The 27,010-nt window shown below is 36.3% G+C and overlaps 1 long non-coding RNA gene across 1 annotated transcript; it reads left to right on the top strand.

Moving 5' to 3' along the window:
* LOC108580431 lies at positions 1–27,010 on the top strand. The gene is made up of 3 exons (XR_001891482.3): positions 1–93; positions 2,022–2,158; positions 26,576–27,010. It is a non-coding gene; the product is annotated as an uncharacterized LOC108580431 (long non-coding RNA).

Genomic DNA, 27,010 nt, shown 5'->3' with positions numbered 1-27,010 from the left:
GCTTACTGCAGCCTTGGACTTCTGGGCTCAAGCCATTCTGCCGTCTCAGCCTCTCAAGTAGTTAGGACTATGATCAAATGCCATCGTGCCCAGGTAAATTTTTTGTTTTTTAATTTTTGTAGAGATGTCTCTCTGTGTTTTCCAGGCTGGTCTCAAACTCCTGGCCTCAACCAATCCTCCTACCTTAGCCTCCCAAAGTTCTGGGATTACAGGCATGAGCCGCCATGCCTGGCCTGCCATATATAATCTTTAGGTATTTTAGTATAACGTACTTAGTTCTAAATTTTTTTCTAACCATAATACAATCTTTCTTTAATTCAGAGTACATAGTCTTTTCTGCCCAGTAGAGCTTACGTTTCTTTTAAGAAAGTTTTCTTTTAAGAAAGTTTTCTTTTATAATTACCCATAGGTCAACAAATTTTAACCTTTGATAGAAGACTGAATTTACTTTTCAAAACTGAGTAAATTATTAAACTCATTTTGAGTGATGCAAGTAACCCATCCAATGCGATATAGATTGTCCTTCTTATGTTTATTATTAATGAAGAGAAACACAACCATTTAGAGTCTCTCAAAGGAGATGGAATTTTACAATATTCAGGGTGTGGGCCAGTGTTTTGGAATGAACATGTTATTTCTTCATAAGAGTTTCATTAAACATGTTTACTAATGTTTTGCACCAGTGGAATTTCATATCTGTCAGAATTCATGATCCCATTCAGTTGTTATAAGAAAAACTTTAGACAAATTAAATTTAATGGAGTTTAATTGAGCAAAGAATGGTTTGCACATCAGACAGCCCTCAGAACCAAAATAGGTTCGGAGCAATTCTGGTGCTGTAGCATGATCAGATCATATTTATGGACAGAAAAAGGAATGTGACATTCAAAAAATGGAAGTGAGGTACTGAAACAGTTGGATTGGTTACAGCTGGGTGTTTGTCTTATTTGAACCTGGTTTGAACAGTTTGCTGCCTGTGATTAGCTACTTGTTACAAGAGTAGGTTACAGTCTGTTTACATATCAAGTTAGGTTATAGCTCACTATGCATGGAGAAACCTTTAGGCAAAAGTTAAAATATGTAGGGAGGCAGCTTTAGGCCAAACTGAATTTAACAATGACCCCTTCAACCTCTCAATTATACCATAAACTTTAAGCATAATGTCACTTTCTGTCATTATTGTAAATGGACAGACTTATTTGGTCTCAGTATAGAATTCACAAGTCTTATTGGGTCTCAGTTCCCATCTGTTTTGAGATCTGCTTGCTTCTTTAAGGCTTTGGTTTGATTATGTGGAACATAGCATAAGTGACTCCAAGTTGGGTTAGTGTAGTCTGTTAAGGCCTAGTGCAGGAGTTCAGTTCAAACCAGTGGCCTCCCATAATTTTGTTTAACAAATCTTAGATGAGAGCATGACCAAAACTTAGAGCTTTATTGCTATTCTTAGTTACCATCATTTTGGGGTTCTAGTCTCAACAAGTCAGTCGTAAGTTACAGTAGTGTCCTCATGATCACATGTCTTTGCGTTTTTGTTGTTCTAGTTGAAGAGGGACCACTTGGCATTCTACAGATGGCTGCATGTACACCTTTAAAAATTTTAAGAGAATACAGCACATCAGGGAGACTACTATTATGGCTATCAAAAGGATAATATCAGGAGTTTGGAATATGCTTCTTAGCCAGGTTTCCCCTGAACAAAACCAATCAAAATCAAATACATCAAAGAACGAACCAGATGAGGAATCTACCTATTTTAACTAAGCAGCTTGTTGGTTAATCCCCTGTGACTGAGTCCCTATAATACCTGATGTATTCATCTATGTGTAATAAGAAGTGTCAAAAACTGCACAGATTCCTCTCTTTTCATAGTTAATCTAGAGCAATTTTATTACCTAATAAAACGTTAGCAAGAGAATTTAAAGACGTCTGTTGTGCAACCACAGCCTTTGCAGTTGAACCTGCTGTAGAGCCTATTATGAGTGATACATTTGTAAGCATTGCCTCATTTATATTTAATGCAGGCCATGGGAAAAGAGACCTAAGAAATGATGCCCATCCAGAAGAGTGAAGACTTCCTGGCAATGTTCTTTTAACCTAAGATGTAGGTTAAGAGGAGTGAACAAATGTTCTGTTTCTGACTGATCATGGAGCAGCAAAGGTACTATTAAAATTTCTAGCCCATATTGGCCCTTCATCTTCCATCCATCAAGGCATAAGTTGCTCAGGTATAAGGTTGGCTGCAAAATCCTCCACAAATAAAAGCATACTCCATTGGTGCACACAAGGCCCCTTTCCCAATTATATTGTTCATAGAGGCATAAGCAAGGAAAAGAAAAAAACTAAGAGAGGTAAAATTTTTCTGATGACAGAGAATTCTTGATCCATGATCTTGGGAAAGTTGTCCATGTCTCGGATGCTGTCTGCTTCTGGGGAGAGACTTCCCTGATTAGCTGCACCTTAAGGTCTCCTACAGGTGTACAGTTCCAAGAGTCTGAAGGGGCCACTCTGAGTTGTGTGATTACAGGCCCAAGGTTCAATGTCCCAACGTTTTGCTGCAGTGTTGGTGGCAAGGGCAGTCTTCCTCTATTATCGTTCCCAGAAAACTCGGTCTCCAGGTTGTAGATCATGAAGGGTTTGATTGTCTTAAGTTGGTGAATCATGAAAAGTTTCCTTTACCTGGTGAAAATACGCTTTGGCATAAGGCATTAAAGCTTTGCAGCATTTAGTCATATCAGAGGTTAGAAGCAGAACATAAATGAGTTTCTATTATTAGGGAAATAGGCCTTCCAGTAACTCTTCCCTAGGGGATCAACTTATGTTCCCATTGGAAGTGGATTTGATTGTAATCAATCTATAATATCTTTGACTGAGGCAATCCAGTTGATTCAGTTTGCTTTGCTTAATGTGACTGTATCCATAATACCTTATTTAACTGTTTTACCACTTGTCCAGTGAAACAAGTAGATCTATTGCTGGAATTTTCTCCAGGAATACACCATGAGGGAAACACATTTTCTAATAACTTTTTAGCTACTCTTGTAGCCTTCCTATATGGGAAAGCTTCTGTACAACCAGAAAACATGCAGAGAAAATGGCAATTGAATGAAATCCCTTTATAAGTGACCCATCAGATTGAAGAAATGTACCTGAAGTTTTGGTTGTCTTATCAGGATTATGGTTTTGACAAATCAAAAATTGGTCATCAACCATTGCAGAAATTTAGAACAGTCACCACACCAATATTTTTTCCCATAATTTGGATCATTGTATCTCTTCCATGATGAGTCACGGAGTGTAAAGCTTATAATGAAGCTTTAGGGACTCGGGAAGCAGTCAAGGCTCCATGAGTCCATGCTTAACCTTGGGTTTATATCCTCTTACATTCCAGTTTTGTTTTTCTAATTCAGGTGTGTAGCACTCTTTGTTAAATATGTTATCATAGGTAATTTGACTTGGACCATGGAATTTATTGGAATTGTGTATCTTAACAATTTCAGTACTTATAAACTTAGTATGAAAATCTGCAACCATATTTCCTTGGTATTTAATTAATTCTAGTCTGCTTGGGTAAACAATTTTATAAACCAGTTTCTTCATTAGAGTTCTGAGAATTCTTACCTAATCCAAATGATATGATCCTAAAGTAATCAGAAATCTGTATTCAGGAGTGCTTGTCAGGGTCCTTTCCATCCTTTCCATGAACCTCCTTGAAGATATAACACTTTAGGATTATAATTGCTTGTAAAGAGCTTTCAGAAAAGGCATCAGAATTAATCAATTAACTAGGACAACTAGACTTAAAATGGTTATAACTAAAGACATAATTGACAAGAAAGTGTAATTCTGTCTGTGGCCTACAATAATTTAACATAATAATCATAATATCATGACTGATAACATATACCATGACATGTCAGAATTTTAGAAATCTCATACTATTTTTGGAAAATGATGTAATTCAGGAAAAGGCTAAACATCATTTCTTATTTGACAATGCTTCCCATATAATTAAACATTCCAAATAAGCCTATTTATTATATCTGTTTTGAATGCTTCAAGGGCTCTCTGTAGCATCCGAAGGTTAGTTTGGAGTCAAAAAGGCTTATTTTTTCTTTTGAAATTTTATGTTGGGAAGCCTGTCAAATATGTCAAAGGTTTAAAACACTTGATCAAAATAGGATCACAGATCACTCTGAAATAATAATCAATCATTTAGCCAAATTGATAATTAAAAGTTTTAAAAAGCAAAAACCTTTACTGTTTGTTAGAGGGAAGACCTAATTTTCCAAATAATTAAAAGACCTAAAAAAAGACATCATGAGGCACGTAAAATCTGTTTCTCTTTCTCTCCCCTCCCACTCTCACCTTTTGCAGTTTACTCAAAAGGTGAACAAAAAATCTTTTACTATCTCTTATTACAGAAAAATCTTTAAAAAAATTTTCCCCTTGATACAGTCTCAGGAGGTGCTGAGAACCTATGCCCCAGAAAAATCTTGTTTAAAGGAGAAAACCAAATTCTCATTTTGTATTAGTACAACTTTGATAGTAATGCTGTTTTTAGAAAAAACTTATAATTCCCTTCCAATTTTAGCCAGCTTAATTGCACATAAAATTCTTTTCACAAGATTCATCTTTCATAAACTTTCCACAATCTTTTCTCTTTCTTATTTTGGGACAACTAATCATCCTATTTTAAGATGAAAATTCCTTTTGTTTCCCTTAACAAAAACACATCTTTCATGTAAGCTTCACTTACCAAAAACATGTCTTACTTTCCTTGTGTAAGGAGTTGTTTTAATTACCATATGTTAATTAGATTTTTAAAACTCTAGTAACCTTAATTTATCATGAAAACCTAGGACATAAGCAATTTTGAACTGTTTTATATCAACATTTTGTCAATGGTAACCATTTCATAATTTTCAGAAACATGTTTCCTCACAACAAAATTTTTATGTTTATTTACAAACCCAAATATATTTAGCTTATCCATACCACATAAAAATATATCAAAATGTATAAACTTAAATTTATGCTTAATAATTAGTGTTTCAGTGTTTTAACTGACTTAGAAATGGCCCAGACATTTAATAAATATCTATTACTTAATTTAATATAACTTTAAGATTCAAAATTGCTAAAAAGGATTTTTGAAATTGTTACAAGTTAATTAATAAACTTTTATTCCATGACACATCAGATTTGATTTTCTCATTCTTAACAATTATAACTGAGTTGCTCATTAAGCAAACTTAGCCATTGAAAGATGTTACTTAACTTCTCTGTGCTTCAGTTTCTCATCTACAAAGGAGAAAATAATTATCCCTGTTTTCTAGGGTGCTTGTAAGGATTAAGCAAGATTAGATACTGGTAGCATTTAAAACAAGGCTTGACATATAGTAGCTATTTTGGGCTAACTATAGGTAACTTCTTACTATTATTGTCATCATCAACTTATCTCCCTGCTTCCTTCCTTTGTGGCACTCTTCGTGAGCTGTAATTACATTGGTTATTTACTTACTGATTGTCTGCAGCACGTACAGCATGGTAGAATGCAAGGCCCCATGGTAGGATGCAAGGTAGAGGGAAAGAGGCTCTTCTACCTTGTTGATTTCTCTCCCCTTTACATCTCCTTTGAGCTTGGAGCACAGTAGGTCTCAATACATTACACATTTCAACCATTCTCTTTATCTTGTACTACATTTCTCATTGTTGACCATGCCATTCATTTTTCTTTAAACTCTCTTTTTTTTCCCTTTCCTCATCTTCCTCTGCCCATATTTATAAATGCCGGGATATGTTTCTGTGAGGGTAAAGGACAGAGCAGAGGCATGAGTGGTGGTTGAGACCAGGTGAGACCTGGGTATCCAGTGGAGCTGGTAAGAGTAGAAAGGATGCCTGGGGCTGCTGATCATAATGGAAGAGTAGAACACTGGACTGAGCCAACGGGGTGAAGTTCGGAGTAAAGGGCTTGGGCTTACTTTTAAGGTTGTAGATCAACTCAGTATGAATTAGGCCCCCCTATGCATAAGACTGAGCTGGCATTAGATAAAAAACATAAACAAGGTATGGTCTCTGCCAACAAGGATATCAAAATATAGATATGGATAGACAAAATATAAACAAATACTTGAAATTCACTATAGGAAGAGTTGTGTAGAGGTGTGCACAAGGTTCTGTGCTGGTAATGAAGAGTGAAATCTGCTGTCTCGGGGCCCTGGGGTAGAAAGAGGAGTAGAAATGTGAAGTGAGTCTTGAATGTATCACACCAACCAGGGAAAGAAAACTCAAGCTGCAGAAATAGCACATGCAAAGGTAGAGAAAGATTTCTGATTAATATTCAGTATGGTGGATGGAGCTGACATGAAGAGATTCCCAAACATACAGAGATCCTTAGCATCCCTGCAATTGTTATAAAGCAGATCCAACTTTGGGAGGAGAAAGTTTTATATGAGTTTTAAATGAATTTCATTTTAGAGTAAATCATTTCTCTAATTTGTGGTTTGATTTGATAGATGGAGCTACTACTTAATCTTGAGAATTCTTAATATTGAATTCTACGTGCCAATTTTAGAAGGGAGAGAGGGTAGATGGTTATTTGGGATAGGGGTATGGGTGAGTTGACTGGGGGTAGATGGGTAGGTGGAAGACTGGGAGATTGATGCCAATAAATCCCATGGAGATTTCATATGGTATTGCTTTACAGAAGTTCTGCTTGGACAATATACCCGGATGCAATAGTGACCTGGGAAAGCCATCCACATCATCCTATGTACCAATTTCAGATTTTATTATGATTTCAGTAGTTATTGATATCTACTGTGTATCTGACATTATTCTGGGTTGTTTTTCTATATTATCTCTAACTACCCTAGAAGAACAATTTGAGGAAACTGAGACTTAGAGAAGTTACTTACCGAAGGTAACAGAGAAAGTAGATGGTCTGGATTCAAACCTCAATTTACATAAATCTAAAGCTCATGTTTTTCCTACTATATCACAAGGATGATTCCTACTTTTTTCTGAGCAAGGATACAATTTGTTTCTGTGCCCACTTGCTAATCACTGGTCTGCTTCAATAATTCTCTCCAACTCTTGGAATATAAAGGGCAGCTAGGAATGACACTGCTATTCCATTTCCATGATGCCTCTCCTTTAATATAAATGATTTTTCTTCTAGCACTGAATGACCTTCGGCAATATCAAATGCTTTTTTTTTTTCTGTTTGGAATGGTGGCCACCACCACAGTCAATTTTCTTCTGACGTCTATTTCATGCTTCTCCAGAGAGAATTATCAGCTGTGGTTTCTGTTATTTGCAATTAAGACTTTCTGGTTGGGCTAAGTATTAAGGAAATTATTACCAGCTATTAGATGGCTTACAAAATCATTAAAGTGGCTAAAAGAGCAGGCTCTAGGCTATGTTTCTAGGAAAAACTCCCCATTTCCAAAATCACCCAACTTTTGCGTGGCCAAGAATCTCACAATCTCCTCCTGACATTTTGGCAGGAAACTGATAACAGGAGATCCTTGATGCCACAATCAGCAGGCATAAAATGGAATGCTTTCTTTCCACGAAGCACCAGCTTCATGAGCAGGTGATCTATGCATTCTTTCTGGGCCCCCATCCATGGAGTTTAGTGCTCTGTGGCTACCATGATGAAATTCTTAAAAATTTGTCTTTTAATTTGTGTTTTAAAAGTGATGTCCTTGGGGACAATAGAGTATGTCCTGGGGGACCTTAGGTCTTCTTCTTGCCACCTTCCTGTGACAGCTTCTCAGCCAACAGCTCCTCTAACCCACACGTCCCCTTCCTGGGCATGGTCCACCAATCACTGCCTCCCTCCACCTCTGGTGGAGCCCTAGGCACGGATAGGAAGAAGATTGGGGTTAGTTAGAGTCAGGCACATGCTCCCAGAGCATCTCTATGCAGGACAGGATAGGAGAGGGCAAGGCAGTGGCAGTCCTTGCCCCAGGCTGGTAGCATCATGGAACATTCAGTGGGTGACTTGGTGAGGGTACACCTCTTGTCTTCATCCAACTGTCTCATTTATCTATACATGAAGGTGACAGTACTCTCGGGGGTCACCCAACAACCTTGAGTTGCTGTGGCCAGTGGAAGGAAAAAGATGCCTGATTGAACTTGTGGAGCCTTTTGTCTTGCAGCAGGTAGGAGGGAAACCTTATAGCCAGTGGGCTGCACATACACCAGATTATAAGTACTGGTGAGGATCTGCCCTCATATCTGAGTATCCTCACATTTCTGGGACTATAACACTCAATAGCAAAAAATAGACAAACAAAACACCCTGATAGATGGTGAGAAAGACCAGGGGAAGAAGACAGGAGGAAAAAGTTTTTTCCCTGCCTTTTGTACAAGGGTCTTCACACTTTAATTTTATATTGGCTCTTCCAAATTATGTGGCAAGCCATGTCTCCACTTAATTTAGTTACAATCCAAGTCTTTTGAGTGCATCTGAACGGTGGAATCCCAACCACATCCTAAACTCTGACTATAAGGGAGTCTGGGAAATGTAATTTCTAGCTTTCCAAACTCAGGAGTACTGGAAGGAGGCTGGAATGGATATTGAGGAAGGCAATCCATTTTAGATGCCCCATTACCTCCACCATGGCTCTGGCAAAGAGTGGTACCCTAAGGTCTATGGGGCAGGGGCTGCATCTGGCTCATGCACTTCTCTATCCCCAGTTCAGGCTATAAGTCCTGTCACATAGTATTATCACAGTATTTGTAGAATTGAATTGCAAATCATCCATTTTTATATGCTACATTTATGAACCTATACATTTAATGGTATAACTTCTCTTGCCATTGTTCATATTAGCTGGAGCTCTTCATTACCAGTGGCAAATTCGTACATAAAATATAGTGAGTTAGGGAAAAAAGTAGGTAACTGAATTCTACTTAGTGATTTCTTTTCATGTACTGGGCATAGCTAATGCAAACAGGGTACCATATGTCCACTGCACTTAATAAATTAAATCACTTTCTAGGCCAGTATGAAAACATTATTAATGTTTATCTAGTCACAGAAACGACTAATATGAAATTACATTCCTTACGGTCTTCACCTTTCAATGTTCACAAGCTGGGATTAATTTCAAAGGGAACATGTTTCTGGCTGAGGTACATTAAGGGTGGGCAAATCACTCTTAGAATATTCAATGGAAAAATTAGTTTGATTTAAAACAGGAATGCTCTGAGCAAAATCAAACTTTTCTTAATACTTTTCACCATCTCCAAAATGGAAAGTAAGGATATTTCCCTCAGAATGTTTTAATTAAAAAGTGTTTTGGAATATGCATGTGTGTATAAAAATGTCTCCTAATTACAAAGGTATAAAGTTAAAGCTTTTACCTGAGATTTAATTAGTAGTCTAAATTATGTAGTTTGGGAGTGGATGATGGTGAGAACAGCTGGGAATTTGATGGATGGTCTGATCATCCAAAGCAACTCAGGAAGTAAAGCTGTACCTCTCAGAACTTCCCTGACTAAGTGGTGGAGAGTAGAGGGCTTGCTCCAAAAATTTTGTGCATTCAATAGGATAAAAGAGGTCTTTGGAATCTCCATCTTTAGAGGCTCTGCTCAGGGGTTGTATTGTGGAAATCTGGCCTGACAGTGTGACAAGTCCTGAAATAGATCTAGTCATAACTCAGAGCATATGAGTTGCTTTACGGGAATCAGTGAGCCAATTGTGCATGGTTACTGGTTGTGATGGCCTGGAGGCACAGTCTGGCCCTTGAGCCAAAGTAGGAAGTCAGATAATTCTGGTTTCATTCAGGAAATGTGGAGCAGATAATGTTGACTCTTATTATCCAGGTAATCTTGTCTTCCACATCAACTTGACTGCAGAATTTACCCTAATCTATTTTGCCTCTAAAGCAAATAGTTATATTTAGACAGTATAACTATAATACAACTATAAAATATAACTACAATAAAAATTATCCCCCCGGATGATCCAGGGTAATTTCCCCATCTCAAAATTTGTAATTCAATTATATCTTTAAAGTACTTTTTGTGATATAAGGTAACATTCATAGGTTCCAGGGATTAAGGCATGGATATCTTTTCGGGGGAGCCATTATTCAGCCTTACAAATACACTACCTGAGGATTCACTAAAACACAATCCTAATTACTACCTATTTTCTTATTTTTTATTTATTTGTTACAGAATGACAGACAGAAGGAAGACTACTTATTTGTTTTGAATTGTTATCATACACCTATAGTGATATAATCAGTACCAGGTGTTTTGTTGTTGTTGTTTTATGGTAAGAAACATGGTCTTGGTCTGTCACCCAGGCTCAAATGCAGTGGCATGATCATAGTTCACTGTTACCTTGAATTCTTGGGCTCAAGTGATTCTCCCACTTCAGCCTCTGGAGTAGCTGAAACTACTAGCACGTGCCACCATGCCAAGCTAATTTTTAAAATTATTTTTGTGGAGATGGGATCTCCCTGTGTTGCCCAGGTTAGTCTTGACCTCCTGGCCTCAAGTGATCCTCCTGCGTCAGCCTCTCAAAGTGTTGGGATTACAGGTGTGAGACACTGTGCTCAACCCCATACCAGGTTTTGAAAGACGGTTATTTTAAAAAGAGTTGTTTGGGGGAACATCTGAGAACATGGTTTCCGTTTTTAAATATCCAGACGAATTTACAAGTCTTCAAAAATCCTGAGGGTAGGATTTATTTGAATGAAATTTAATTATGGTTCTGCTGTATATGTTATTGAACTTCCTAAATTATCATGTGTTTCTGGGTGTTTTTGATCAGCCATGTGGAAGCTGTAAGACCTGGAATCTGGAGTGAATCAACACTATTTAATTTGGATCACCCCGGGACTGATAGGTTATGCTTTGAACTAGATTAAGGCTGAATTAATAAACATTTTTTGATGAGTTTACACCCAACAGGTCATTTCATATGTCCTAACTGACCTTGAGCATAGCTGTTGAATTATTATTGCTGAAGTTTAAATGGAAAGGCAGGTAGCTTGTTTCAGGATCCAAACGTTAAATATAAGGACAATTCCAGCTTTGTTCATTGTTGTAAGATTCTGACTACCATGTATCTCACTAAACAATTTTAAATTTGTCCTGTTTTTGTAAAATATTTTGATAAATTAGAAAATGTAGCCTTTAGAGCTCATAAACTCTCTTGGACTTGACTACTTTCTGCTGTTTAAAATGTTAGTTACAGCCACCAATTACTGTACTTGGGACTTGTAGTTCTAGTTCTTTTAGTGGAAACATGCCTTCAATACACCTAGAACTTCTATTGAGCATAGACTCTCTGACAGCCATGATGTGAGGGGCACAGTGGATATGAAGATATCTAAGACTTGGTCCCTGCTACCTCTAGCCTGTGAGCTCTGGACTGGGACCAGGTTTTATTTAACTTTAATCTTCAGCATCTATGCCACTTTGCAGCACATATTCAGCTCATACTGCCAGCTTGAAGTCAGCTCACATTTCTTCATTAAATGGACATTTGTTTAATGAAATTTTTGTTCATTAAGTAGTTACTGAATGAATAAACAGTCTAGAAATTGAGCTGGTAATGAAATCAAGTAACTGAGATAGAATGTTTATATCTTTAAATCACTTCTAAGTGAGGTATTGGAGGTCTCAACAAGGCACTCTGGGACCCCAGAGAATGGAGCTACCAAATCAGCCAAGGAGAGAGTCATGTGATTCAAGTCCTAGAGAAAAAGAGTCCAAATCACCGATTCACCACTTGTCTTAATGTACTTGTTATTTTCTCTATTTAGTTTAGATGGCCCGATTCTCATTGGGTCTCCATAATAGTGTTTCATGGAATGTGGGGTTTGTCTCTGCCCCAGCTCCTTGCTGCTTATGCTGGAAGGAGCAGGAAGTGAGTGAGTACATGGGGGAGAGGTGGGGAGCAGAACCAGCACATAGCACAGCCCTTGCAGGGAGAAAAGAGACTAGGAAGAGACTAGGGGCGGAATGCCTGGGAAACAGAGAAAGGAGGAAGCTGGGGCTACTTCTTATTTCTATGAAGAATGTATTTATGCAAAGTGGTTATATTTGGGGATATATTCTGTATGAGTATATATTCCCTGAATATATCTTTCTCTTTATGACCCACATCCTCTCTCTCATTGGAATCAGCAAATGAGCTGAGCCTCCTTCCCATCTTGCCCCTAGCAGAGGTCTCCTATCTCTGTCCCCAGCTCTTTCCAGCTGCAGCAGCAGGAAGCTGGGTAAAGATAAATTAAACATTCCTTAAAATGCTGCTATGAAAACAAAATTAAAACTGAACAACTAAAAGTTTACATAAATCTTTAAAAGCTATTAAAAAGATCTCATTCAATGTGGATTGCTGTAAACTTTATAAAGAGTTCTAAGGAAGAAGAAAATTTGGCAAACTGTCCTTGTGGAAAATTGGCTTTCTGCAGTTTGATTTTTGGCAAATTGACCCAAAACCAGTCTTGAAGAATTAATACACATTCACCTAGAACAGAAAAGCAAATATTGTGAGTGATAAAAGATATATAAACATAGATAAAGATTAAAAATATAAGTAAAATTACCATGTACAGTTTTGGCATTCAAGAAAAATCTAGATGGAATAAATTGTTTATGCTAACCAAAATTAACTTAAGAAAGGGACAACAATCTGAATAAATCAATAACCATACAAGAATTTTAAAAAATTTAAAATTTACTTTTTAGAGGTACCAGATTCAGTAGATTTATTTGACTGTTATAATAGATCATCAACAAAGATGGCACAAAAATATCAAAGCATGTAGCCCAATCTCAGATACGATGATGAAAAAAACCCCCCAAAACTTGAAATATATCAAATCCAGAACATTTATAACAGAATATGATAATAAACTGTAGTTTAGTAGGGTTTTCCCTCTGTGATGCAAGAATAGTTTGAAATAGGAAGTCCGTTAATATAATTAACTGTATAACAGATTAAAAGAAAAAAATATAAGCACCTATTTCTATAAATATTAAAATATAAAATTCGCCATTCCTTCCTAATAAAAACCCATGGCGAGAAATGATAACTCACTTAGTATGATAAAAAAGACTTTTTACACAAATCAACAACTACAAAAACAAATATTATGCCTGGTACTAAAACCTAGAGGCATTCTCATTAAAGTGAACAATAAGACGAAGAAACAGTAACACTATTCAGAATATTTCATTTCTTCTTCTTCCAGGCATCTTATAGATTACACTTTTCCACCCCTTTGACATTTACATTTGAGGTGCCTTGTTATAACAGGTTGCAGCCAGAAATGCTATGATTCCTTTAAGGTCAGAGTAATTATTTCTGGCTGGACACTGCTACTGCTCCCTATTCTGGTTATAGAAGCATGTGTGCAGAAGGAATTTCCATGGCAGAAGTAAGTCCTTATTTAATAATAACATCGAATGTGAATGGACCAAACTCTCCAGTTAAAAGATATAGAGACTGGCTGAATGGATGAGAAAACAAGACCCATTGATCTGTTGCCTACTGAATACACACACACACGCACACACACACATTGTCTCTCACACACACACTTCACCTGTAAAGACATGCATAGACTGAAAATAAAGGGATGTAAAAAATATCCCATGCCAATGAAAACCAAAAAAGAGGAGGAGTCACTATACTTATATCAGACAAGATAGATTTCAAGACAAAAACTATAAGAAGAGATGAAGAAGGTCGCTGTGTAATGATAAAGGGATCAATTCAGCAAGAGGATATAACAATTTTAAATATATATGCACCCAACACTGGAACACCCAGATATATAAAGGAAATGTTATTAGAGCTAAAGAGAGAGATAAGCTCCAATACAAAAACAGATGGAGATTTCAACACCCCACTTGCAGCATTGGACAGATCTTCCAGACAGAAAATCAACAAATATCAGTTTAATCTGCAATAGAGACCAAATTGATCTAATAGATAGTCACACAACATTTTATCCAAGAGCAGCAGAATATGCATTGTTTTCCCCAGCACACGGATCATTCTCAAGACAGACCATAGGTGAGGTCATAAAACAAATCTGAAAACATTAGAAAATTAAAATAATATCAAGCATCTTCTCTGACCACAATGGAATAAAACTAGAAATTAATAACAAGGGGATTTTGAAAACTATACAAATATATGGAAATATAACAATATGCTCCCAAATGACCAGTGTATCAATGAAGAAATTAAGAAAGAAATTGGAAACTTTTTTGAAACAAATGATAATAGAAACACAACATACCAAAACCTATGGGATTCAGCAAAAGCAGTATTAACTGGGAAGTCTACAGCTGTAAGTGCCTACACCAAAAAAGAGGAAAAACTTCAAATGAACAATCTAATGATGCATCTTAAAGAATTAGAAAAGCAAGAGCAAACCAAACCCAAAATTAGTAGAAGAAATAATAAAGATTAGAGTGGAAATAAATGAAATTGAAATGAAAAAACAATGAAACAAAAAGTTGTTTTTTTGAAAAGTTAAAGAAAATAGACAAACCTTTAGCCAGACTAACAACAAAAAAAAAGATGATCAAAATAAATATAATCAGAAATAAAAAAAGGAGACATTACAAATGATACCACAGAAATTCAAAGGATCATTAGTGGCTGCTATGAGCAACTATATGCCAACAAATTGGAAAATCTAGAAGAAAGAGACAAATTACTAGATACATACAACCTAATAAGATTGAAGCAGGAAGAAATGCAAAACCTGAACAGATCAATAACAAGTAATGAGATTGAAGCCTTAATAAAACGTCTTCCAGTAAAGAAAAACTGGAGACCCGACGGCTTCACTGTTGAACTTTACCAAACATTTAAAGAAGAACTAATACTAATCCTACTCAAATTATTCAGAAAAATGCAGGAGGGAGGGAATCCTTCCAAGCTCATTCTGCGAGGCCAGTATTACCTTAATACCAAAATCAGACAAAGACACATTAAAAAAGAAAACAAAAACAAACAACAAAAAAAACTAGAAAAAAAAAAAAAAGAAAAGAAAACTACAGGACAATATCGCTGATGAATATTGATGCAAAAATCCTCAATGAAATACTAGAAAACCAAACTCAACAATACTTTAGAAAGATTATTCATCATGACCAAGTGGGATTTACCCCTGAGATGCAAGGATGGTTCAACATATGCAAATCAATAAATGTGATATGTCATATCAACAGAATGAAGGATAAAAACCATACTATCATTTCAATTGATGCTGAAAAGGCATTTGATAAAATTCAACATCCTTTCATGATAAAAGTCCTCTAAAAACTGGAACTGGGTATAGAAGGAACACCCTTCAACATAATAAACACCATATGTGACAGACACACAGCTAGTATCATACAGAATGGGGAAAAACTGAAAGCCTTTCCTCTAAAATCCTGAACATGACAAGGATGTCCACTGTCACCACTGTTATTTGACATAGTTCTGGAATTCCTATCTAGGACAATTTGACAAGAGAAAGTTAGATATAAAGGGAGTCCAACTTGGAAAAGAAGAAGTCAAATTATCCTTGTTTGCAGATGATGTGATGTTATATTTGGAATAAACTGATGACTCCGCCTGAAAAAAGAAATAAAAAAGTAATCCCAATTACAACAGCCACACATAAAATTAAATACCTAATTAATTAAAATTAACAAAGAAGTGAAAGATCTCTGTAATGAAAACTACAAAACACTTATGAAAAAATTGAAGAGGACAACAAAAAATTGAAAAATATTTCATGTTCCTGAATTGGAAGAATCAATATTGTTAAAATGTCCATACTACCCAAAGCAACTTACAGATTTAATGCCATCCCTATCAAAATACTAATGATATTATTCACAGAAATAGAAAAAAAATCCTAAAATTTACATAGAATCATGAAAGACCCAGAATAGCCAAAGCTGTCCTACACAAAAACACCAAAACAGGATAAATCACATTATCTGACTTCAAAATATACTACAGAGCTATAGTAACCAAAATAGTATGGTATTGGCATAACAAAAGACACATAGACCAATGGAACAGAATAGAGAACCCGGAAATAAATCCATACACCTACAGTGAACTCATTTTTGTCAAAGGTGCCAAGAACATACACTGAGAAAAAGATAGTACTGCAGTAAATGATTTTGCAAAAACTGGATATCCCTATGCCAAATAATGAAACTAGACCTCTATCTTGCCATATACAAAAATCAAATAAAAATTGATTAAATACTTAAATGTAAGACTTCAAACTATGAAACTACTATGAGAAACCATTGGGGAATATCTCTTGGACATTGGTCTGGGCAAAGATTTCTTGAGCAATGCCCCACAAACACAGGGAGCTAAAGCAAAATTGGACAAATGGGATCATATCAAGTTAAAAAGCTTCTATACAGCAAAGGATACAATTCATAAAGTAAACAGACAATCACAGAATGGGAGAAAATATTTGCAAACTACCCATCTGACAAGGGATAATAATCAGAATCTGTAAGGAGCTCAAACAACTTTATGGGAAACAATTTAATAATCCAATAAAAAATGAGCAAAAGGTATATGAAAAACTGCTCAACAACATTGACCATCAGAGAAATGCAAATCAAAACTATAATGAGAAATCATCTTACCTGAGTTAAAATGGCTTATATGCAAAAGACAGGCAATAACAAATGCTGGTGACGATGTGGAGAAAAGGGAATCATTGTACACTATTGGTGAGAATGTAAATTAGTACAACCACTACGGAGAACAGTTTGGAGGTTCCTCAAAACACTAAAAATGGAGCTATCATATGATCCAGCAATCACATTACTGGATATATACCCAAAAGAAAGGAAATTAGTATATTGAAGAGATATCTGCACTCTTATGTTTGTTGCAGCACTGTTTACAATAGCTAATATTTGGAAGCAACCTAAGTGTCCATCAATAGGTGAATGGATAAAGAAAATGTGGTACATATGCACAATGGAGTACTGTTTGGCCGTAAAAAAGAATGAGATCTAATCATTTGTAGCAACATGGATGGAACTGGAGTTGATTATGTTAAGTAAAATAAACCAGGCACAGAAAGACAAACATCACATGTTCTCACTTATTTGTGGGATCTAAAAATCAAATCAATTTAACGCATGGACATAAAGAGTAGAAGGATGGTTATCAGAGGCTAGGAAGGGTAGTGGAAGGTTGGGCTAGGGGTAGGTAGGGATGATTAATGGGTACAAAAAATAGAAAGAATGAATAAGATCTAGTATTTGATAGCACAAAAGGGTGACTGTAGTCAATAATAACTGTACATTTTAAAAATAAAGTATATAATTGGATTGTTTGTAACTCAAAGGATAAATGCTTCAGGGGATTGATGTTTTATTCTCCATGAAGTGCTTATTTCACGTTGCATGCTTGCATCAAAACATCTCATGTACCTCATAAATATATATACTTAGTATGTACCCACAAAAATTAAAAAAAATTTTAACTCTATATAACATGGAAGAGAGGAAAGAAAGAAGAAGGAGAGAAAGGAAGGGATAAAGGAAGTTAGAGCACCATTAGAACTTTGCCAAGGGGTGGCAAGGCTGTGGAGAAATAGGTTTTTACACTGTTGGTGGGAGTGTAAATTAGTTCAACCGTCGTGGAAGACAGTGTGGCAATCCCTCAAGGATTGCCAGGAATAGAACCAGGAATACCATTTGACCTAGCAGTCCCATTACTGGGTATATACCCACAAAGGATTATAAATCATTCTACTATAAAGACACATGCACACATACGTTTATTGCAGCACTATTTACAATAGCAAAGACTTGGAACCAACCCAAATGCCCACCAGTGATAGACTGGATAAAGAAAATGTGGCACATATGCACCATGGAATACTATGCAGCCATAAAAAAGAATGAGTTCATGTCCTTTGCAGGGACATGGATGAAGCTGAAAACTATCATTCTCAGCAAACTAACACAGGAACAGAAAACCAAACACTGCATGTTCTCACTCATAAGTGGGAGTTGAACGACGAGAACACGTGGACACAGAGAGGGGACCATCACACACTGGGGCCTGTTGGGGGTGGGGGGCAAGGGGAGGGAGAGCATTAGGACAAGTACCTAATGCATGCGGGGCTTAAAACCTAGATGATGGGTTAAGTGCAGCAAACCACCATAGCACGTGTATACCTATGTAACAAACCTGCACGTTCTGCACATGTATCCCAGAACTTAAAGTAAAAACAAACAAAAACAAAAATAAAAAAAACCTTTGCTAAGGAACAAAATAAATAAATGGACAGATGTGCCTATTCCTAGCTAGGATCTGGTGAGGTAAATTTCTTTCCAAATTATTCAGTATAGTATGTAATTCTGCAATGACAGAACAGACAATGGCTAGTTTGTGCTAAACATGGTTGAAAGTAAAGGGATGATAAGTATTAACTTAAAAATCACTATGTATAACAATGTATACATTTAGAAAAGAGACATTTATATCCTTTTTTTCTATTTTGGTACCTCATCATTCAATTTGATGAGGTTATGAGCTTTATTTCTTAAGAAGGAGATTACAACCTCCAGGCAGGAAGCACAACCACCATCTAAAAAAAGCACTTTGAGGCAGAGGAGGATGGAACAGGGATTTTTTTGGAATGGGTTGGCCAAGTATACATATTCAACAGGTTACAGGAGGAGCTATGAATATTCATGAAGTTGGTCCTCATGCATGTTATACACCACCCATGTTCACTTAGGGGTGGAAGATTAACATTTAAATGTATTACAGCTGAGCCAAAAGGTGAGGCAGGGACACGAAGGCATTCCAGTGTGCAGTCTCTGTAAAACCTACCAAAACCAGTTCATGATAAGTGGTCTCTCATCAGAAGAAAGTTACAGAAATCAGTCTGTTGTCCAATCAAGGCTTGTGGAACAGGGTGTCAGTTAGTGAACATCTGGTGGTGAGTGGCAATTGTTTTAATATTGTTCATTTCAAGGCCAGTGCTTGTTTAGCTTCTAGAGAAAAAAAACCTTGTAGCACTTTGCACATACTTTATTCTTTAAGTTTAGGGTGTATGATTTAATCCTTCTCTGGCATGGCCTTAGGTCCTATTTATAATCTGGCATCTTATTTCCACGAAGAGTCCATTCTGTCCGTCTTATGATATCTATTTTGACATTACTGCTGGTCAGTTGTTTCTAAACCACAAAAGGAGGTGAGTGTAACAAGGGGTGTTGGACCTCCCATCCTGACATGGCTGTGAACTAAATTTGTAAGGTTTCTCTGGAGTCCCCTTGGCCAAGGGGGCAGGGTCCATCCAGTCAGTTTGAGGGGCTTAGGATTTTATTTTTAGTTTACAGAAGCAAGAGGATTCATGAAGAATGTAATTCTTTAACTGCAAAGCTGAGGAGAAGTAGCAAGAAAGCATTCTCTGAAAAGACATGTCAAAAAAAGTCCACTTCTTTCCACAGCTGTTGCTAATCATTGTGAGCTGTGTTGTTTGAGTGAGAGAAAGCATACTGATCACAGAAAGACTATATTTGTCCCTTCCACTCTCCTCCCTACAGTTGACTGAATGTTAGTAACAAAGTGACTCTGGAAGATCTGTTCCCAAGGTTCTGCATTTGTCCTTCAATCTTGTGGTGGATCTTGGAGAGTCACTCCTACTTAACACAGAGGCAACAGGGATGGTAACAGGTGAAACAAGCAAATAATTTTTTTTTTTTTAAAGTATAACATGAGAGGACTTACCTACTAGGTATGAAAACACACTATAAAGCTTTATTACTACTACTGTTTTTAGTGACATTTATTGAAGGCTTACTGTGTGCCAGATGCTGTGCTATGTTTTACATACCTGATATCATTTAATTATCTTACAAACCTTATAAAGTAGATAGCATTTTTAATACCTAATACTTAGAGGAAGAAACTGAGGCTCAGAAAAGATGCATTTGCGAAAAATTAAATAGCCAGTAAATAATGAAAATAGAATTCTAATCTAGACATTATAACTCTAAAGCCATTTTTATCATTACTATCAATATAATTTTGACTGCATAAAAGAGGAATGGTAGAACAGAGAAGAGTGTAAAAACAAAATAGCCATTATCTATGGATTTCATCATATGATAAAATTGATGTTTACATCAATTTAATAATTATTGCTAGACAATTGGCTATTCACTGAAAAGTAGCTATTATCTCTCATACCAGAAAAAGATATAATTCAGAAATTTAAAAAAATATATAAAAAGATAAAAATAGTACTAAAAAAATACAGAACATACAGCAATCTGGTGGCCATAAAAAATAAGTTAGGGACCAGGGAGGTCCAGGTTGCAATGAGCTGTGATCAAGTTACTGCACTCTAGCCTGGATGACAGAGTGAGACCCTGCCTCCAAAACAAAAACACCAAAGCACCAAATGAGTGAGGGTTGGTACATAAGTGGAAGCCTATTTGCTACTTCTCTACAAAAACTGAGAATGAATGAAAAGAAAAAGTTTTAAATTAAGAAGTTTCAAACTTTGGCTGGAGACTGTTAAAACATTCTCCAAGACGTATGAGGAGAAGGAAATATTTATTTTCCAATGCAAATTCAATCATTTATTATTGACATTGTTTGATACATATGGATAAAAAAAATCCTGCATTGGTTAGAATCAAAAGACACAGTTCCTGAATGACATAATGTAAGAAAAATAGGCTGGGCACAGTGGCTCATGCCTGTAATTCCAGCACTTTAAGAGGCCGAGGCAGGTGGATGACAAAGTCAGGAGTTTGAGACCCACCTGGTCAACACTAAAACCTCGTCTCTACTAAAACCTCGTCTCTACTAAAATTACAAAAAAGTTAGCCAGGCGTGGTGGCTGGCAGCTGTAATCCCAGCTACTTGGGAGGCTGAGGCTTGAACCTAGGAGGCGGAGGTTGTAGTGAGCCGAGATGGCACCACTGCACTCCAGCCCAGGCGACAGTGCGAGACACCATCTCAAAAACAAAACAAAACAAAAAAGTGAATGAGAATAGCAAAATTTGACTAAAAATCTTGATCAATGACATCATTTATTTAAAAATTGTATTATTTATATTACCTTGAAGCTATAAAACAAAGGTCAAAATAGATTGTGGGAACTTCTATTTCTAATCAAGATGGAGTAACAGGAACCAGATTCTTCTTTCTATCTTTGACAAGAAAAAAATAAATAAAAAAGGACAACATACAACATACAACATACAGGACACAATAGTTCTCAGGATGCTGGACATTGGGGAAAAAAGACAGTAACCCCGTAAGAGACAGGAAACAAGCAAGATGAGCCCTACGGTTGCCCCAGCTTACTGTCTTGAGAGAATTTCCAGGATGAGGCGCTGAGAGGGGAAATCCAGGAGAGTGCAGTGAACTCTGAGTTGAGGAGACAGAGTTGAGAGTTCAGGGAGACTAAGATGGCCAGAGTCGTAGGACAGAGTACTGGAGAGCAGAGACCTGCAAAGAGAGAGAACTTCAGAGATCTGCAAAGGGTTCCTCTCAAGTATTCAGATGAATACAGATTAGCACTTGCCTATGAGGAAACTGCGTGAAGAAAGGAAAGAAATCCCTGAACATATTAGAGGAACCAGTGCCCAATGCTCACACAAGGCTGAGAGTAATGTCTGTTCCCACCATCCAGACTGGAAAATCCCATAATTCACAGGACATTTGCTACAGTGCATAGTCGGGTCTTGCCTCAGTGGGGAATAAGTAACTCTACATTGAATATTGCTCTGGGCCAGCCTAACAACCCTGAAAGGATAAAACTGTTTCCAAGCATCTCAGAACAAAGCTCAAGAATACTTGTAGGAACACAGAAATATCCAGCACCCAATGAAACAAAATTTACAATGTCTGATAGTCAGCTAAAAGTTACAAGTCAAAGAAACAAGAAAATACAAACCATATTTGGAAAACTTATCACCCAATTGAAACAACTCAGAATTTACACAGTGTTAGAATTACCAGACAAGGCAGTCAAGTGATCAGAATTACATTTTATATGTTTATAAAGTTAAGGTGAAACATGAAAGATATTTGAAAAACAAAATAAAACAAAACACATTGAACTTTAGAGATAAAAGCTGCAGTAGACCCACAGAAGATTAGACATTGAAGAATAAAAGAGTAGTGAATTTGAAAACATAGCAATAGAAATGATCCTAAATGAAGCACAGAGATAGGAGAATTAAAAAGAGGAAAGGACATCAGTAAGCTGTGGGACAACTTCAGACATCCTAATATGTGTGTAATTAGAGTATCCAAAGGAGAGGAGAAAAGAGGAAATAGAGAAATAAACTCTTAAAAGTAAATTTTCCAAATTTGATGAAAACTCAAAACTCATAGACTCAAGAAGCTCAACAAACCCCAAGCACAGGAAACATGAAGAAAACTACATCAATGTGCATCATAATCAAAGTGCTCAAAACCAACGATAAAGAGAAAATCGTAAAAAGCAGCCAAAGAAGAAAGACATGATACATGCAGAGGAACAAAGATAAGGATGACAGTATAATTTTTATTGGAAATTGCAGGTGAATTCACTGTGAAGCAACATATTTAAATTACTGAAAGAAAAAAAGTCAACCTAAAATTCTATATTTAGAATTCTATACCCAGAAAAAATATTTAAAAAACAAAGGTGAAATAAAGACTTTCTAGACATAAAAAACTGAAATAATTTGTAATCGGTGGATCATCAGCACTATCATAAATGTTAAAAGATGTCTGTCAGATGAAAGGAAAATTGTTAGCTATATAAACAAGGATACATCACAGTGACAGCATTAAAGGTTATGTGTTATAGTCAAACACTTTAAAGAAAAGGATCTGGAGAGGCTGGAGGTAAGCTCCAAATATTCTTCCTCTACAGAGAGTACTTTCCTCCTACTATCAGAAATGACATCACGATGTCCACTTCTTCCACTTCTGTTTAACATTGGGTTAGATGTTCTAGCCATTGCAATGAGGCAAGGAAAAGAGTAACAGGCACACAGACTAAATAGGAAGGAATAACACTGTCGTTATTCACAGACATGATAATTACGTAGAGAATCCATGGAAATCTATAAAGACACTTACTAGAACTAATGACTTTAGCAAAGTCACAAGATACAAGATCAATATACGAAAGTATCTCTACATACTAGTAAAAATGTTATTTACAATAGCAGCAAAAAACATGAACTAACAAAGGTGAAAGACTTGCACATTGAAAACTACAAAACACTTGTGAGAAAAATTAAAGAAAATCTAAATAGGTAGGTATGAGCTGAGTGCAGAGGCTCATGCCTGTAATTTCAGCACTTTGGGAGGCCAAGGCAGGCAGATCAGTTAAGGCCAGGAGTTTGAGACCAGGCTGGACAACATGGCGAAACCTCATCTCTACCAAAAGTACAAAAATTAGCCAAGTGTAGTGGCACATGCCTGTAATCTCAGCTACTCAGGAGGCTGAGGCATGAGGATCCTTTGAACCTGGGAGGCAGAGGTTGCAGTGAGCCAAGATCGCACCACTGTACTCCAGCCTGGCGACAAAGCAAGACTCTGTCTCAAAAACAAAACAAAACAAAAAACGAACAAACAAACCAATAAATAAATAAATAGATATGTCTTGCTCATGGGTCAGAAAACTCACCCTGACCCCTCCATTAATGTATAGATTTAATGAAATTCTGATCATAATCCTGAAAGTCTCTTTTGTAGGTATTGATAAAAACAATTATAAAATTTACATTGAAATGCAAAGGCCTAGAATAGCCAAAACAATGTTGATAAAGAACAAAGTTAGAGGACTAATACTACCTGATTTTAAGGTTTATTATAATGCTAGAGTAAGCAAGACTAGTGGTACTAGCACAAAGATAAAGAGATGAATCAGTAGAAAAAAATGGAGAGCCCAGAAGTACACACACCAATTTTTGAACAACTAATTTCAAGTCTTTTTAGCAAAAGTTGAAAAAAAGGAACCTCAATCCATTCCTTAACACCATTTACACAAATTCACCAAAAATGGATCATAGACCTAAACATGAAACCTAAAACTATAGAACATCTAGAAGGAAACATAGAAAGAAAATCTTTGCTGCCTTGGATTAGGCCAAGATTTCTTAGACACAACACTGAAAGCATGATCTATAAAGGAAAAATGATATATTGAACTTCATCACAGTTAAAAACTTCTATTCCTTGAAAGAAATAAAATGCAAGCTACAGAGAAAATACTTGCAGATCGTATATCTGATATATCATCTATATGATATATTTGGATAAACTTGTATCCAAAATATATAAATAACTCTGAAGACTTAATATAAGAAAGCAAATGAGTTAATTAAAAAAATGGGCAAAAGATTTGATGAGATTCCTCACCAAAGATGACATATAAGTCCGTTTTCTCATTGCTGTAAAGACACATGAGACTGGGTAATTTATAAAGAAAAGAGGTTTAATTGGCTCATGGTTCTGCAGGCTGTACAGGAAGTATGATGCTAGTATATCCTGGGCTTCTGGGGAGGCTGAGCTGTAGGCATCTCACATGGTAGGAGCAGGAACAAGAGAAGTGAGGGGAAGTGCCACACACTTTTAAATAACCAGATCTCACAGGAACTCACTATCACAAGAACAGCACCAAACCATTCACAAGAAATCCACTCCTATGATCCAATCACCTGCCACCAGGCCCCACCTCCAATATTGGGGATTACACTTCGACACGATTTTGGGTTGGGCACACAGATCTAAACCACATCAGAAGACAATATGACTAGAAAACAAACATATTAAAATATATTTAATATTATTAGTCATTAAAGACATGCAAATTAAAACCACAATGGATAGCACCACTCATTGTCAGAATCACTAAAATTTAAAAGACTGACCATACCAATATAAAAGAACTAGAATTCTCATGCACTGCTGCTGAGAATGTAAAATGATACAACGCCTTTGGAAAACAGTTTCTAAGTTTCTTTGGTTCATAACACCATACATAACACCTTGTATATAAAAATTCATAGCAGCTTTACTTGTAAGAGCTAAAAACTGAAAATAACCCAAATGTCTATAAACAGATGAATAGATAAACAACTGGGTTACATTTATATAATAGAATATTACTCAGCAATAAAGCAGAATGAATTGTTGATATATGCTATACCAGAGTGAATCTCAAAACAATTATGCTGAGTAAAATTTAAAAGGTCAAAAAAGGATACATACTGTATAATTCCATTCATTTAAAATTCTAGAAAATGCAAACTAATCTAGAGTGGTGTAAATTAGATCAGCAGTTTCCTGGGAATCTGGACTTTAGAATTACAGAGGGGAATGAGGAAACTTTTTTGGGTGATAGACATGTTCATTATCTTGATTGTGATGATGGTTTGGTGAATGTGTACATATGTCAAAACTAATCCAATTGTATACCTTAAATATATATGATTTGTTGTTATTTGTCAATTATATCTGAATAAAACTTTTTTTTTTTAAGTTTGTATCTAAAAGGATAGTAAAACTACTCTCTTCTGAAGGCCAGATTTCTATAATCCTCAATTCTCTGATGTAGAGATATGCATCCAGAATTTTTTTTAAAGCATGATGAAATGGCTTTGACAAAGCCACAGCACTCTGGCTAAATTCCTTATTTCCTAGGTGACCTTTTAAACTCTCATTCAGAGCCTGTTTGATTCTACCTAGCACGCTTCAATTAAGCTTGATAAGTTATAAACAATACATTTGAAGAGAGAAAGGGGCATAAAAATATTTGAGGGAGTCCCAGTGAAAAGTGATTATCAGTACTGCAAGAAGTGAAAAGAATTTTGGAAAGTAGCTGGAATTTCACTCTGCAAGCACTATCTAGTAATGAGTATTCATTGAGATAACCAAGGAGAGCGTCTTTTGTTTAATAAGTCAGGTTAAAATGTATGGACTTCAAAAAGATTTATGTCAAAAATAAGATGCAAAAGGTTTTCAATTCTAAAGAGATGATTCTTGGTTACGTGAAAATCTGATTTAGGTGGCATACCTTGTTGACCCACAGTGAAGTGCTTTTGAGGAAAGTCTTGAGTATTACAGAAAGTAGTTGGATTCAAACTAAGTAAAATATTGGAAAGAATGTGAAAGAATATTCCAGCATTAGAGGCAAAATAGAAAGGTTCACTCCAATCCTTTTCCCTTTATGAATGTGCATGTGTCTCTGGTTTCCTAAAGTGCTTTTTGTGTTTAAATTGACAGGAAGGGAAGAACAAGTCTTAATGCCTTATGGCTCCAAGATCTGTTTTCCAGTCATTTCACATATGGCTCAGAATGTTAATAATGGAAAGTTGATCTATGTTGACTACTTGCCAACTTTATTACTTAAACTCATTCCCTGACAATAAATCTTGTCCTTTCAAGGACAATTCTGGAATTAGACTCAGAATTCTGACAGTATGACTCTTCTGTTACTGAAAATTACATCTATCATTTAAAGCATTTTATTCTGCTAAACCTGTAATGAAAATTTTTGAAACATCACATTTCTAGGAACTCCTAAAGAAGAAATCATCCATTCAGTGAGAGCAAATGAACACACCAACAGACTGAAACAAAGCATCTTTGCAGGAGACATGAATGCCAGAAAGCGAAGAGAACTACAGTCAGGGTCTCTGCTGGCATGGTCCAAGCCCACCGTGGCATGACCCAGAGAGACGAGTCAGCAGAGTGCTATGGACACCTCCCATACTCCTCTCGCAGATCAACAAGCCAGCACATAACCCAGGGAGATAGATAATAGTGATGCTGTGCTCTGTAGAGGGTAGTGGCAACAGTGGGATTTCTTCTGGAATAAATCTGTAGTGAGCCAGATGTTTCTTCTGACTGTATTACTTCTGACAGTGTATAATCCAAAATTGTTTCCTTGGCCTTCCAAAGAGTTTTATACGCTACCTAACGGCTGCAATAAACCCCTTTCTTCTTAAA

This window comes from Papio anubis, chromosome 1 (genome assembly GCF_008728515.1).
Source record: "Papio anubis isolate 15944 chromosome 1, Panubis1.0, whole genome shotgun sequence".
Classification (NCBI taxonomy): domain Eukaryota; kingdom Metazoa; phylum Chordata; class Mammalia; order Primates; family Cercopithecidae; genus Papio; species Papio anubis.
Note: the sequence above shows the minus strand (reverse complement) of the source record. Positions and strands in the feature narration are given on the sequence as shown.